Source organism: Rhodnius prolixus, unplaced genomic scaffold (assembly GCF_049639745.1).
Source record: "Rhodnius prolixus isolate KJV_2025 unplaced genomic scaffold, Rpr scaffold_11, whole genome shotgun sequence".
In the NCBI taxonomy this organism is placed as follows: Eukaryota; Metazoa; Arthropoda; class Insecta; order Hemiptera; family Reduviidae; genus Rhodnius; species Rhodnius prolixus.
This window is the reverse complement of record NW_027411625.1, coordinates 6,234,624-6,250,148: the sequence shown is the minus strand read 5'-3', so window position 1 is coordinate 6,250,148 and position 15,525 is coordinate 6,234,624. Positions and strand designations below refer to the sequence as shown.

At 32.3% G+C, this 15,525-nt stretch overlaps 2 long non-coding RNA genes across 2 annotated transcripts; both read left to right on the top strand.

Moving 5' to 3' along the window:
* The first annotated feature begins 209 nt into the window (after nt 1–209).
* On the top strand, nt 210–8,549 carry LOC141459582 (uncharacterized). The gene is made up of 2 exons (XR_012461517.1): nt 210–2,042; nt 3,281–8,549. It is a non-coding gene; the product is annotated as an uncharacterized lncRNA (long non-coding RNA).
* Nucleotides 8,550–11,439: 2,890 nt separating this feature from the next.
* On the top strand, nt 11,440–12,054 carry LOC141459583 (uncharacterized). Its single transcript, XR_012461518.1, has 2 exons — nt 11,440–11,857; nt 11,939–12,054. It is a non-coding gene; the product is annotated as an uncharacterized lncRNA (long non-coding RNA).
* Nucleotides 12,055–15,525: the final 3,471 nt, after the last annotated feature.

The window sequence follows — 15,525 nt, the reverse complement described above, 5'->3', positions numbered from 1 at the left end:
ATTTTTTAAAAATATCAGTATTTTTAAAAATCGCTAGGCTTAACGTCCAACTACCAGTTAGGTGTCGTGGCCGGGGGCGGAAGCCCACTTTACTATAAACAATTTTTCTAACAAATAAAAAAAGTAGTCTCACGCGGGATTCGATCTGGCGATCTCCCACACACAAAGCCACGCTCTTGACCACTAGACCAACACCTGCCACTATAATAATTAAAACTGTCCGGTAGGACAGTTGTATAAGGGTTGATGGTCAAAAACTGCACGAAAAAGCGTAACGTTGAAAAACACCCAACTTTGACAATTTTTTTCTCTTTTTCTATAAAAGATAAAATTCCCAAATTTTCTTTAAAATAAAGGGCAAATCCTCCTTTATGACTGTAATTTTTTGCAACAACCCAGATCTAATAGGTTTTGAGAAAAAAGTTGCTGAAAATGAGCAAAAACGGCTTTTTCAAAAATTGTTGTTGTTCTTGTTCTTGTTGTTCTTCTTCTTCTTCTTGTTGTTGTTACCTTTTTTGTAAACAACGTAGCGCCTAAACGCGCAAACCGATTTTCATGAATGAGGTGTCATTCGATTCGGAATTTTATGTAGATGTGCCTTTTGGGGGTCTCGATGCTGTACCTCAAATGGGAGAGGAGTTAGCCCCATGTATGTAAGGCCCCCTCTATAACTAGTTTTACTAATAACTCTGTAAATATTGGCACGTTTTTGATAAAATTTGGTAGGGTGAAAGGGATAGGGCTCCTCTATCTAAAATTAAAGCGACGTTCTGTTCTTACACCTAATAAGGGGAAGTTTTGCAATCTTTTCAAATCATCTTCGCAATAACCGATTTTCGTGAATGAAGTGTCATATTATTCAAAATTTTATGTAGATTTGCATTTTAGAGGCCTTGACGCTGCGCATATTTGGGACGGGAGTTCGTCCAATGTATGTAAGGCCCCTTCCAATATTATTGTTACTGATAACTCTGTAAATCAGCCCGATATTGATAAAATTTGGGAGGATGAAGGGGTTAGGGCTCCCCTGCTTAACAGTAAAGCGAAGGTGTGCTCTTACACCTATTAAGGGGAAGTATTGCAATCGTTTCAAATTATCAAATGGTCTGGCTGTGGGTGTATGAAGGGAGCACATTTTCTCAGAAAAGACTTCCGCGTGTTACTTTCTTCAAACATGGACATTTTATTGCACGGTAGATTAAGCCTCGCTTAGATAATGAAAGTGTAACGAGCGGCCTGAAAAAATTCTCCCTCTATCTCTCTCTGTTTCAGTGTGTGTGATTATCAAATACCAGAAATCGCAGAACGTTAAATGTCTTAGCTTAGATGAGATAAAGTTTTAGTCAAAATCGGTATACCGGAAGTATCACTTTAATGACGAGATTTTTCAGTTTGTCAGGAATTTTTGGGAAACTTATACAGGAAATCCGATTAATCCTAAATTTCTAAACTTATTAGAATTAAATATAACAAACGTCCCAAGTTTGTAGAATATTTGTAAGTATAATTTAAAGAATAATATTAAGAGGAAGTCGTGAGAGTGTTGTTACCAGATTTTGTTCATAGAAATTATAATTTCTGAGAAAATCTTGTTCCAAAAGTTGCGATAAGAGAACTTCATCAGTTAAAACTGTTTGTAATATTAATTTGTATTTGTTGCGATGAGAAAGAGTCAATAATAATAATGTTTTCTATAATTTAATAAACTATGAATAATGTCTACATAAAAACATTCAGAAATAATATCTATGACTAATCCCTAACTTGATAATATAAATGCCATTAGACTTTACTCTTTCCACCTGAATAGTAAACAATAAACATGATATGGTTTTAATTTAATAAACTTTAAACTTATTTAAACTTAACTTAGTGGCGTGATTTCCCCCTCCTTTATCTTTTGAATGCACTATAAAGTGGAAATAATTATTTAATCTAATTCAAACGTCTTTTGACATCCGTAGAAGAAGTGCTTGTTATTTTTTCTATTTTATTAGCTATTAAACTATTTATTGAAGACTTCATACATCCTTCTCAATTTGGTAAGTACATTTTTTGTAATAATTTAGTTAAATACATTTTAATTCAGAAATTACTCTTATTTGGCGGTTGATTTTAGTCCGATTAATTGTACTTAACTGCTGATGTCTGTCTAGATGAAAAGTGATCCTAGTTCTGACTGATTGTTAAAATTCACTTCCTTTATCAAAAAGTTAATAATATTGCTTAGAGTACTTTCGTTGCTCGATCGGAAAAATAAAGTTTAAAAATTTAAAAGTTTAAACCTTCTTGTTGTGATGTAGATACTCTAATTTATTTTTATTTTTTTATCCATTTTTTGAACGTATCTCCCCGCTTTTAAGACCAACTTGCTTCATTACTTTTGTCTGATAATAAACTTGTAACCCAAATTATCATGTTAATGAACAGTTTTCACTTCTTCAAGATTTTCTCTAAACAATTTTCTACTGTAATTTTCTCGGCACATAGTTTGCATATATTTACGTCTATTACTTTTATTTGAAACATTTTTCCGATAAAATTCAATTTCAAACGATTCTGGTGGAGGAAGGAAGGTAGGCAGGCTAAAGTACAATCATTTCATTCTAGTGATCGGAGGTACCACTTAAGTCCTAACAAATGAATTCAATATTCCGCTTAAATTCTTAGTTTGAAGAGAATTGTTTAACCGGAAGTGCCTGTTTAAAAAATAAATAAAACATTTTTTTACTTTTTCACTTCCTCTTAGACAAGTATTGCGCCCTTGTAAAAATTTTCCGTTTCATCTTTCCACCGGAAATGTATATATGCGCACATACTGTATATGTAGCATTGTATGTGTTGTCAAAATATCTCAAAACGAAAATCGTATTAAGCTGATACTCGTATCAGTGATTAAACTGATACTAATTTCAATCAGGTTCGACAAAGCCCACAGACAATACAATCCCTAAACCGGAAGTCTCTACTCTGCTGCATTAGTGAAGAATTTCTTCGTTTTTCATTGATTTTATTTTTATTCTCCTCTAAGTTTTTTTTTATTTATTTTGGTAAATTGCAAATCTATCTTATAATACCATAGCACATTAATGAATTTGGATAACTATAAACTAAATTTCCGCCCTTGCTCAATAATCAGTTATTGTTCTAAAAGTTCTTTTTTGTTAATACATCAAATTAAAATATTTCCAATTTAAAAAAATTACTCTTTAAAGTTTTATGTTTCATTGCAAAAAACAAAATTTACTTCATTTTTCGAACCTAAATTTTTTTTTTCCAGAGTCGAAGGAAACATTACGTTAAGTATTTATATTAAGTATTAGTTATTTATTTCTAAATACTAAAGATTTTAAATTATATTATAGATATGCCTTCTAAACACCGGAAAAAAAAGCAAACAATTAAAAAATTAGTATCGGGTATTAGACAGACAATTGACAGCACTGCTGAGCTCGAAAACTGTAGTTTATACACTATTGTGACCCCCGCCGCAACTAAGCAACAGCGGTACTACGTTAAAAATCGCGAGGGAATAGTAACTAAACAGCGACAATATAACTTAAGAAAAAAAATAGAAATAAAAGAAAAACAGGAAGTGTACAATTTGGAACACAAAGAAACAATAGCAAGGAAACAGAGAGAGTATGATCTAACTAATAGAGAGAAAATACAGAAGAAACAGAGGAAATATGATTTTGTTCATACAGAAGATAAAAAAAAGAAACAGAAAGAGTATGATTTATCTCATAGAGAGAAAATACTGAAGAAGCAGAGAGAGTATGATTTAACTAATAGAGAGAAAATACAGAAGAAGCAGAGAGAGTATGATTTAACTAATAGAGAGAAAATACAGAAGAAGCAGAGAGAGTATAATTTAACTAATAGAGAGAAAATACAGAAGAAACAGAGAGAGTATAATTTAACTAATAGAGAGAAAATACAGAAGAAACAGAGGAAATATGATAGAGAGCATATAGATAAAAAAATAAACCAGCAAAGAGTGTATAATGTTGCCCATAAAGTTGGCATAGCAAGGAAGCAGAAACAAAAAGACAGAACAAACAGTGAAAAGAAAACTGAAACACAAAGAAAGTACAATGAAAAAAAAAGAAACGAAATTGACTTAAGACAAGAAAGGTATAATGAAAAGAATCGCGCTGTAATAAATTTAAAAAGAAATATTCGGTACTTTTTGACTCGCCAAAACGTAAATAAACCCTCGGCGTCATTCGCATCTTTATTAAAGAAACGGATTCAAACTCGAAAAAAGATTTGTACATTTCGAGATGAATGCGCGCTAATAAATAAATTGTGTTTATCTTTAAAACGGAATCGTCAGTTCAATAAACACCGCCGTGTAAGGAATAAAATTAATCGCACAATGACTTATTACCTGATAAAACATTCTAAACATTTAACCGGAATTGCCCGATCCTACTTTAGGTATCTAAATAATAAATTAAAAGCCGTTGTCGATGAGGCCGTTAATAAGTTCGAAGTAAATAAAATTAAAACACTAACGTCTAAAAATATCGTAAAAGTATTCGGAGGTAAACAAAAACACACGACACATTCTGAACCTTATTTCTACGAAAGTTCCTACAGCGTGGTTCCTCCCGGACATATATTGCTCACTGATAATCACACCGTTTTCGTGAATAGGCACAATTTTAAAAAGTACATTACTAAAGATAATAATATTGTGGAATGGCCTTGCGGTATCACTTGTAAATTTTCAGACCAAAGTATGAGCACGATTTTAAATAAATTAGTTGAATTAGTAAAAAGCAATGTGAATGAAATGTCAATCAAAAAGCTTGCGAACACATGTAGGTACAGACATCTTAATAAAAAAGGACACACCGTACACTGCGCTTCACACAACAGTATATTTAAATGCAGTACACTTTTGCAAATTCTTTCTGAATTATCGGTACATTACACCGCGTTTAGGAACTTAAAAAGACAGATTTACACTATGCGTAATCTGTCTTTCAAAATAAATCGTGTAACATCGTGTATAAATAAAGCGAATAATGTCGAATCTATTTTACGGTCCGTTAATGATTTAAAAAAGTTTCTCAGAACACTTAAAATCGACACCAATAAATTTAAAAAATATGTACCTTCCACTAGTTGCGACACTAATGAAATAAACATTTTGACTAAATATAAGAAAAACTTGTCTTCGTTAAAAAGTAAAGTAACTTCTTTTCCGGAAAATTTTTGCGCATGTTGCAACATCTTATTTTATGACGAGGATTTAAAAGATTTTATTAAATTTCAAAATAAAGATAATAAATCGTGGCAAACTATAATTATTTATATTAATAAAAATTATGATAAAGTTCATTCGGATAATATTAAAATTTGTACATACTGTGCACAAAAATTAAATCAAAATTGTATTCCCGGACGCGCCGCATATAACTGTTTAGAGGTAGATCTAGTGCCAGAAGAAGTTGGTAAGCTGAATATTTTCGAAACAATGCTGACCCAATTAGTTAAATCGTTCCAATGTGTAGTTCGTCTCCAGCCGAAAAAAGGGAAAATTGCGGTCAGTGAAAAACTTAAAGGGTTAAAGGGTCGCGTCACTTATTTACCCCTCCCTTTGCAGAAAAACGTGGACTTGCTACCGAACGAACTGCCCCAAAATCATGAAGTGGTTGTACTGGTTAATGGCGTACCTACACAAAACCGAGTCATATGGCGAGATTTAGTGAGCGCGAATAAAATTTACAAAGCGATTGCCGCTTTAAAAGAAATTAACCCGTTATACGCGAACGTTAATCTAAATGTAAAATTGTTACCGAATATTAACGAAAATATAGGTAATAAATATACTTTTAAGGATGTATCCGGGGCATCCATAAAAAAAGTAGATAGTGCAACTTTTTATAAAACCGGATTTTATACTTTTCACTCCCTTCATCCGATAAATATGAGCGCGGTTGAATCGAGCGAAATCGAATCGTATCAAATGCAGCAAATGAAGGGAGAGTACGTGTCGGTTTTTGATAAAAATTTAGATTATTTAACATTCCCGCATCTATTTCCTAAAGGCAGGTTCGGAAAATTTGATGTAAATAGAAATGTTCCTCTGTCGGACGCTGAGTATCGTAAAACACGGATATTAAATAAAGACGGGCGATTTCGGCGTGATCCTTGTTATTTATTTCATTTGCTAAATGACAGTGAATTTAAATACCTTGGCGGGGCCATAGCACACTTGTTAAACGTTCGCGCGTACAAACCGTACACGGTGAATGATATTTTAACTAAAGTTACCGTAAACGATGAACAGTTGGAACAGCATTTAATCAATCTATTTAGTTCGTTACGGGGTACTAAGGAGTATTGGCAACGTCGTCGCCAAGAACTCAATGCCATGACACGCGATTTTGGGGCGCCGACTTTTTTTGTAACTTTGTCATGTGCAGAATATGATCATTCCGAATTATTGCAATATATTGTTAAAATTAATAATGATGTTCCTAACGTGGAGAAAATGTCCGCCGGGGAGTTATGTGCGTTAGATCCGACTAGCGTGTGTAGATATTATCACCGCCTCATCCGAAATATGTTCAAGTTTTTAATAAACGATAAAATAAATCCGGTATTAGGTTACGTGGAGCATTATTTTTGGCGCGTAGAATATCAAGAAAGGGGGGCGCCGCATTACCACATGTTATTGTGGATTCGGGATAGTCCGGAAATTAATAACGATTGCTTTAGAAAGGTTGCCGATTTTATTAACACTTATATTTGTGCTCGGTTACCGGATCCTTTAGAGTCACCTGTCTTGCACTCGTTTGTCCGGAAATATCAAATGCATAAGTGTAACTCGTATTGCCAACGAAAATATCGCGTAAAACAAAAAATGTATACTAAATGTCGGTTTGGATTTCCGCGTAAAGTTACTGACGAATTGATAATTAATGACATTATTTCTACAATCGCGTCTAGAGTTAAAGGTTTCGGTCCGAAACGTGTTTATGACTTGCCCAGACAGAGAAGTGAGGTTCGCATTAACGACTACAACCCTGTCCTTCTATTAGCTTCCGGCGGGTTTAACGTTGACGTGCAATTTGTTAAAGACGGAGATTTGAGATTAGTTATTTACGTAACCAGTTACATTTCTAAAAATGAAAAAACGGAATTAGAAGATCTATGGGCTGATATATGTAAAGAATCGAATAAAAAAGCGTTGTGGAGTTTAGGATTAAAAAAATTAACGCATCGGCAGATCGGGTTATACGAAACAATAGACCGGTTACTCGGGCATCATTTGTACGGTAAATCGGAAGATATGCGATATATCAGCACCACGTTTCGCGAAAATAGAAAACTATGTCTAAAACCTTATAATGAACTAAAAAATATGCCGGCTAATTCCACGGATATATATTTGAAGTCATGGCTGAACGACTATTATCCGAATCGACCCGACAATCTAGAAACTTTAAACTTGTACGATTTCTGTCGTTATCACGATCTTTCCCGCGATCAATTAGAAGCCGAAAACCGAATAAAATTAAAAAATAATGTTATTTTAAGAAAGCGCGGCAAACCTTACGTGATTCAACACCCCATTTACAAAACGTTAAATACAGAACAAGACCGCAATAAGTATTATCACTCCCTTTTACTTCTTTTTAAACCGTGGCGTAATGAATCGGATATTTTAAAAGGTTTTCGGACGTACCAAGAAGCGTTTGACCATTATTCCGCGGAATTAAAACAGGCCATGACTTATCATGATAAATTAATTATGATTGAAGAAGGAATCAAAGAACTTCAGAGTAAAATTGCGGAATTCAAAGAAGAGAATTTCATTAATTTAGAAGAGGATAATATTATCCGAGAAGTGCAGGATGCAGACGTGGCGATGTTGGAAGTTTGCGCGGCGATGTATACTAGTATTGACGATCGCGATAGTAAATTTAATTTAAACGAAGATCAAAGCCGGATTTTTAATAAAATAACTAAAACTCTTATCGACCAAAGTAATAATAAATGCAATAGTCAAATAAAATTATTCGTCTCTGGTGTAGGCGGTACGGGTAAATCGTATCTCTTAAAAGCGTTAAAAGTTTGGATTAACAATACATTTCCGCCCAAGAAAGACACTGTTTCAGTGGCTATAACGGCTCCGACCGGCCTGGCTGCATATAATGTTAATGGCGTCACCATTTACCGGCTTTTATCGCTCCCGGTTGAGCACCAACAAACCGCCGAATATAATAAATTAAACGTTGAAAGTTGTCGGGCGATTAGACACGTACTTAAAGATATGAAATTATTGGTAATAGATGAAATTAGTTTAGTTTCGAGTCTCGTTTTCGCTTATATTCATCTTCGGTTGACGGAAATTGCTAAAAATAATGAACCTTTCGGTAATTTTAATATTTTACTTTTCGGTGATTTGTTACAATTGCAGCCCGTTAAAGGTAATCAAGTTTTTAAAAAGTTAACTCGCATCGAATGCAAATCCAAACTCGGGTCTATCGGTTCTACTGATCTTTGGTCGATGTTCGAATACGACGAATTAAAAATTAACGTAAGACAGAAAAATGATAAAAGCGGTTTTATAAACACTTTGCTCAATATTCGGTCGGGTAATGTCTGCGCAGAAGACATCGCACTATTAAACTCACGTGTTTTGCCTAATAATGATTTAAATAATGTAATTGAAAATTATAAAGTATTACTCGATTGCGGTAGAAATCCGTTATGTCTCTTCGCGACTAAAGCTCAGTGCACAACTTTTAATAAAATTTATTCAGATAAATTCGCGAAAGAAATAGTCACAATAGATAGTATCGATGAAATTGATTATAATTTTAAACTCACGAATAAAAAAATAAAAGATTTGAACTTTTTAATTAATAAAATTTCGGAAGACGTCTCCCGCACTGCTAATTTATCTAAAACAATAAATTTATTTGTTGGCGCGAAAATAATGATTAAACGAAATATCGATATTGCTAACGGAATTGTAAACGGAACAATTGGTGTAGTGGAACGGTTTGTTTATAAAGGAAACGTCGTAGATTCTTTAATCATTATCGTGAATAACAAACCCTTTTCTTTAGAAAGGGTAAAAGCGCGATTTCTGTTGTTAAAAAATATTTACGTGCATAGGAAACAATTTCCGGTGACTCTTTCGTACGCGGTAACCATCCACAAATCTCAAGGCTTAACCTTGGATTGTTTATTCACAAGTTTAGGAAAAGAAGTGTTTGCACCGGGCATGCACTATGTAGCTCTCTCGCGGGTCACTAATTTAAACGGTTTGTATTTAATTGATTTCGATTCGGCAAAAATAAAAGTAGATATGGACGCGATAAGTGAATACCGTCGTTTAAATAAAATGATCCGATCACCATGTTTGCAAACAGCGAATAATAATATTTGCGTTTCCCCCACCATCAATTTAACAAAAGAAGAATCCCTTCTCCAATCAAATGTTAATCGCGAACTTTTTTCTAAAACGGAAATATTTGGCTTACCGAATTCTGACGGCGTTTCATGTTACGCGAATGTCGTTGCACAGTGTTTGATTAATATACATACCGTTAAATTTAACCTAACGAATAACCTCGTCAATAATATAAACATAACTTTTCCGGATCCAAAAACTCGCGATAACTACCAAAAAGTGAGTGTAACTTTCGAATTATTTAATATTTTAACATCCGGAATAACTCGAGGTGCCAAAAAACCTAATACCAAAAGACTCCGCGAATTAATTGCTCACGGTAGTGACGTAAATTTTAACGCGAATGTTCAACAAGACGCGCAAGAATTTCTAATATTTCTAATATCCGCTTTAAAAACAGAAAATAACATTCCTTGCAGGTTATTTGATTGTACAGTAAAATTCGTTCGAAAGTGTTTCAATTGCAATAGTTATTGGGATGACGTTCCCATTAATCTTGAGTTAATGTACTTTTTAGAATTCGGGGTTCTCCAAAATAACGAGCCGGTTACCTTTCACTCGTTATTCGACTATAAATTATCGGATATAACTTGTTCAGAATGCGGAGAAAATAAAATTTATATTCGTAGTAAATTATACTCGGTATCGGATTATCTAATAGTTATACTAAAGCGTTATCAAGGAAATCGTGTTTTAAATGAAATCCACTCTTTCGATGAAAATAAAATTAATATTGACGGTTTTAATTTCACACTTTCGTCCGTGATTTACCATTACGGTTCGGACCTTAATTCTGGCCACTACGTTTGCGCGGTAAAAAGTCCAAATAATTCGTGGAATTTGTTAAATGACGACTTTATTAATTATAATTTTAAATTTGATCCGGGTTTAAAAGACGCGTATATTTTATTTTTAAAATCAATAACGTAACGTGCTTAAAAAAAAATCTATATTTTTAGTAAAACTTAAAATATTTTTATATCGAATTTTAGCCGTTGGAGAGCCAGCAGATGACATTTGGACTGACTGAAAATATTCTATTTGATATTATTAATTTATTTGTGCATGTTTCTGTTTTTTGAAGTAAAAAAATTGTTTACATAGAATATGTTTTTCGCAATGAATACCTCTGTTTGGTCCTCACATACTATCACAATAGTAAGTGACAACAAATTTATTATGCCCACCTAAGTTTTTATACTATTTCACTTAAGATCTAATAACTGTGTTCATTTTTTGTTTTTAGTTTTTATTTAATAACTTGAATAGTTGATGGTACGATTCTATACCTTAGGTTCCATGTCTCAAGTCAATCACTCGCCTTGAAAGAAATTATTGCTTCATTTTCGATGTCATTTCCCATTTTGTAATTTATTGTATTTAATCAGGCCAAATATATTTCAAACAATAATAATATAAAAAAAAGATGACGCAATTTATTCAATTGTAATTTACATTTATATTTGCGAATAAAACAAATTCTATGTCTTATCGTACGATATTTATAAGTTAATTTCTGTATTTTATTTAATTGCATGTTTTAAGTTTGTATATATCATTTGAATTAGTTTTCTTATACCGAATGGCCAAAAGGTCATCACTTAATAATTCAATATTCTTAATTATATGGTTTTGATGTTTTACTTATCTTTAAATGAACCTTTCACAGTTCCAGCCCTATAAGCAGTTAATTTAATTACATAATGGAATTGAATTGCACTCAACTTCTTGTAACTTTTTAAATATTACGATCGTTGTTTCTTCTAAATTATGAAGGAAATTTTTATTTATGAACTGAATTTAATTTTATGTTTGATGCAGTTGTAAGATTTGCACAACTAATTCAAAAGAAACAATTTATTATATTAAATAAAAAAAATTGTCCACACTGTGAAAGATTTGTTTAAAAATAATTATATTATTATTTATTTACATATTTTTGTACTTTTATTTTAAATGTGAGACTAAACTAACTGACGGACTAAGTCCGCCAAGCCGGTCCCAAGCCCAGGTGAGAAAGGATGAGGGGTCCGTCGGAGTTACTTATGTTTCAGGATGTAAAGGCTAACTATACGCAGAGCCAGGAGAGGGAGGATATATTCATAAATGTTTATGCTGTGTAAATATGGTATTGTTTGCAACCCTCTATAAAACTATAAATAAATCTATCCAAAAGGTACAAAAATCTCTTTAACAAAAACTTTCAGTTTAAAATGTTAAGTATAAGGGTTGATTAAACGCCAAAAGGTACACAAATCAGCAGGTAACCAACATTTCATTAATATTTCATTGATATCATTAACCTAATTTTACTGTATTAACTTTTCATTAATATTTTTTAGAATTTATTACGTGTCCCAGACCCTTATGCTGGCCATTTTATTCATAATAATTTTTTTGATATAATAATAAAAGGTGAGTAATATCATCATTAGTTATAAAAAGGCACTTTACTTTAACTGTAATCTAAATTATTATTGCGATTTTTCTTTTTAGGCGCTTTATTCTGAATAATCATCACACTCTCACATTCAAATGGAAAAGGGAAAGTAGGAGTTGGTCTATTGCTGCTGAAATCTGAATCACGGATTTAAAATAAATTGAATCTTGAATTAGTCTTACTGCAGAATATATGAGCACAAATTATGCAGTTAATAACAAATAAACAATACTTGTAATTATAATTCATTTGCAAACTTTAATTGAATGTAGTCTTTAATTGAGTACTTATCAAAGACGTTTTGTTATCAAATAATTAGTAAAGCACTTTAATAATAATTTTTATTTATTTATTTATTTAAATAATAATTGCCATCTGAAAAATATAAATATCTTTATTTTGTTTTACATATATGTATATAACCTTCAGAGTAATCCATCTAGGGATAAATTAATTTAAAAATATCCTTAATTACGTTGTATTTATTTAGTTAGTATATACTGTATAATAAGAAAAGTAATGTAATCGCCTATTTTTTCAGGCGGTATTTAACATCCATCTACCAATTAGGTGACGTGGACAGGGGCGAAAGCTCATAATTTACTAAAAACAATTTTTTCTGACAAATAAAAAGTAGTCTTACTGGGGTTCTACCACTTACATTGTCACGCTCTTGACTACAAGACCAACGCCCGCCCCTAGTATATCAATATTTAAATCTATATCTATAATATAAGTATAATATATATACAAATATAAGTAAACAAATTAAAAGTGTAATTAAAGATAACTATAATAATATTTAATATTAATAAACCATGTTAAGTATTAATTATCTGTTATTTTTAAAGAAGTGTACTTGGCAAATTGTATCCAACTAATTTAATCAAAGGATGAACTTAAATCAATGATTTTTAGGTTCATACTGATGTAATAATTTCGGTGAATGCATTTTTTAAAAAGTATTTTAATAATTTAATTTAATTTAATAATTTTTTTTTAAATTGCGTTTCATTAAAAAACCTGTGCATTAATAGATAGATACGTCCTTTTAAAATCAATCTAAATTAGATGAAGCGAGCCTTCTCGCAGCACAAAAATTATTATGAATAAAATGGCCAGCATAAGGGTCTGGGACACGTAATAAATTCTAAAAAATATTAATGAAAAGTTAATACAGTAAAATTAGGTTAATGATATCAATGAAATATTAATGAAATGTTGGTTACCTGCTGATTTGTGTACCTTTTGGCGTTTAATCAACCCTTATACTTAACATTTTAAACTGAAAGTTTTTGTTAAATAATAATATAAGGGTACAGATTAGCTATGCGGTTAGCGTATTCGATTCACACGCGGAGGTCCCGGGATCGAATCCCGGCTGCTGGCCCTTAATTTTTCTCTTTCTAGAAGCTTCTTACAGCTCACTGTCTGGTGATGGGCGGTGTTGTCTGTAACGGGAGAACACTATCCAGAGGCTGGCAGTGCACTGGAAAAATCTCCGGGTAACCTCAGATGTTGACGCGCCTTAAATCATTAAACAAAAAAATAAGAATGATAATAATAACACTAATAATAATATTAATATAAAGTACATTCACAATTAATGTACTTTCACAATTAAAGTACATTCACAATTAAAGTACATTCACAATTAAAGTACATTCACAATTAAAGTACATTCACAATTAAAGTACATTCACAATTAAAGTACATTCACAATTAAAGTACATTCACAATTAAAGTACATTCACAATTAAAGTACATTCACAATTAAAGTACATTCACAATTAAAATACATTCACAATTAAAGTACATTCACAATAGGGAAAAAATATATACGGCTTGGCACTTGGTAGGCGCCACGGTAGCCGAGCGGTTAAGAGGCGAGACCTGCAAAGCTAATATGTATTGTGGTTCTGGGTTCGATTCCCGGTCTAGGCCTTGGATTTTATTTAATGATTAATAAAAGAAATTTACAGTAAAGTATGTTTGCTAGTCGCCTCCGTCCATGACACCTAATTGGTTGTTGGACGTTAAGCCCGCCTGAAAAAGTAGGCAATTACTTTACTTTACATACGGCTTGGCAGTCCGCTTGCCGGAAATTAAATACTTATTCAATTATGAAGTAAGAAGGATACCAAAAATGACTCTCAAAATTAGTTCTATAAAAATAAGATTAGAATAATGCAAAAAAAAAAAACCATATTTAATGAGGAAGAATAGAAATAATTCTTTTAAAAATGTAATAAAGCAGAATAAACATCCTCTTAAACCATTCCACGGGTAAAGTAAATGAAAGCGGAAATGAAGCTTCAATAATAATAATAAAATAAGAATATGAATACACATGAAAACATTTTATACATATGATTATACTAACAAATAAATTCTGGTATCAATTGTGTCTATAGAAACAGGCACAACGGACTTATTCAGTAAATTTAGGCAGTTAGTTTAATTAAATAAAATATAAGTCCTAGACACCGGGGAATCGAACCCACGAACCAACAATACGTCTTAGCTTATGCGGGCCACGCCTCTAACCGTTCGGCTACAGTTGCGCTTAACTTTGTCTAGATTAGACAAAGTTAAAGAACTAACGCCCAAGATTCTGCCAAGATAGAACGTATGGCCAAAAAATGAACAATGTTATCTCTGATCTCTAGATTACACAGTGAACACAGATATACATAACTGCCAAACCAAAGGGTGAAATTCAAATTGTGTAGTTCTCAATCTTAAAGAGTTAACAATAATCCTTTTAAATTTAGACTAATTTGAAAACCAAAATAGATAAGAAAATTCATCACAAATTACCTTTTTTCATTTTTTAATTATAGGACATTGTTAGAAAAGTTTATTTTTTTTCATGAATTTTCTGGTTGGAGACTGAATTAATTGGGATCTCTAAAGCCCGCTTAGACTATACATAGTTTTCTAAGCTTATTAATTGGAATTTCCTGGCACTTTATTTTAGTTATTTGGCGAAGTTGAGAATCTTAGCGATAATTTGATGCTCGAATATCGTAATGTCTGTGCATGTTAGATGAATCGCGTGTGATTAACTTACATTCACCAAAAGCTAAGCACGGCAAGAGTTATTATCTCTATAGGAGCAGCTTTTCTCGTATTCAAACATACCCTTCGCTGAAACGTATAAATTTTAATCTAATATATGGATAAATCTTTAATTCTCTCCAACGAAATATATAAAATTAGATTCTACAATAAATGTATTTAGTTACTACGGCCTTAATAAGAATTTATTGACCTATTACTTATAGATCTGTAATGGTTATTCCAGTTATAATATGCCATACAAATAATAAAGTCAATTAGCAGAAATGTAGACAAGAAAAATATTTAGTGAACTCGCAAGACCTATTGCACTAATTTTAAAATGTTAATTCAAAAGTTTCTTAACTATATTAATACTTCCCCCACGTTTTGTAAGTGGAAGTATTGTTATTGCTGAGTGAAGACATCGTGACCTTTTATAAAGAAAGGTCGTCTCCACTGGTTAGGTCATTTGGTGAGAATGAAGGAGGACTGTCTTAAAGATTCACTATATGGTCATGTCAGAGCGCCACGGTAGCCGAGCGGTTAGAGGCGAGGACCTGCGAAGCTAATATGTATTGTG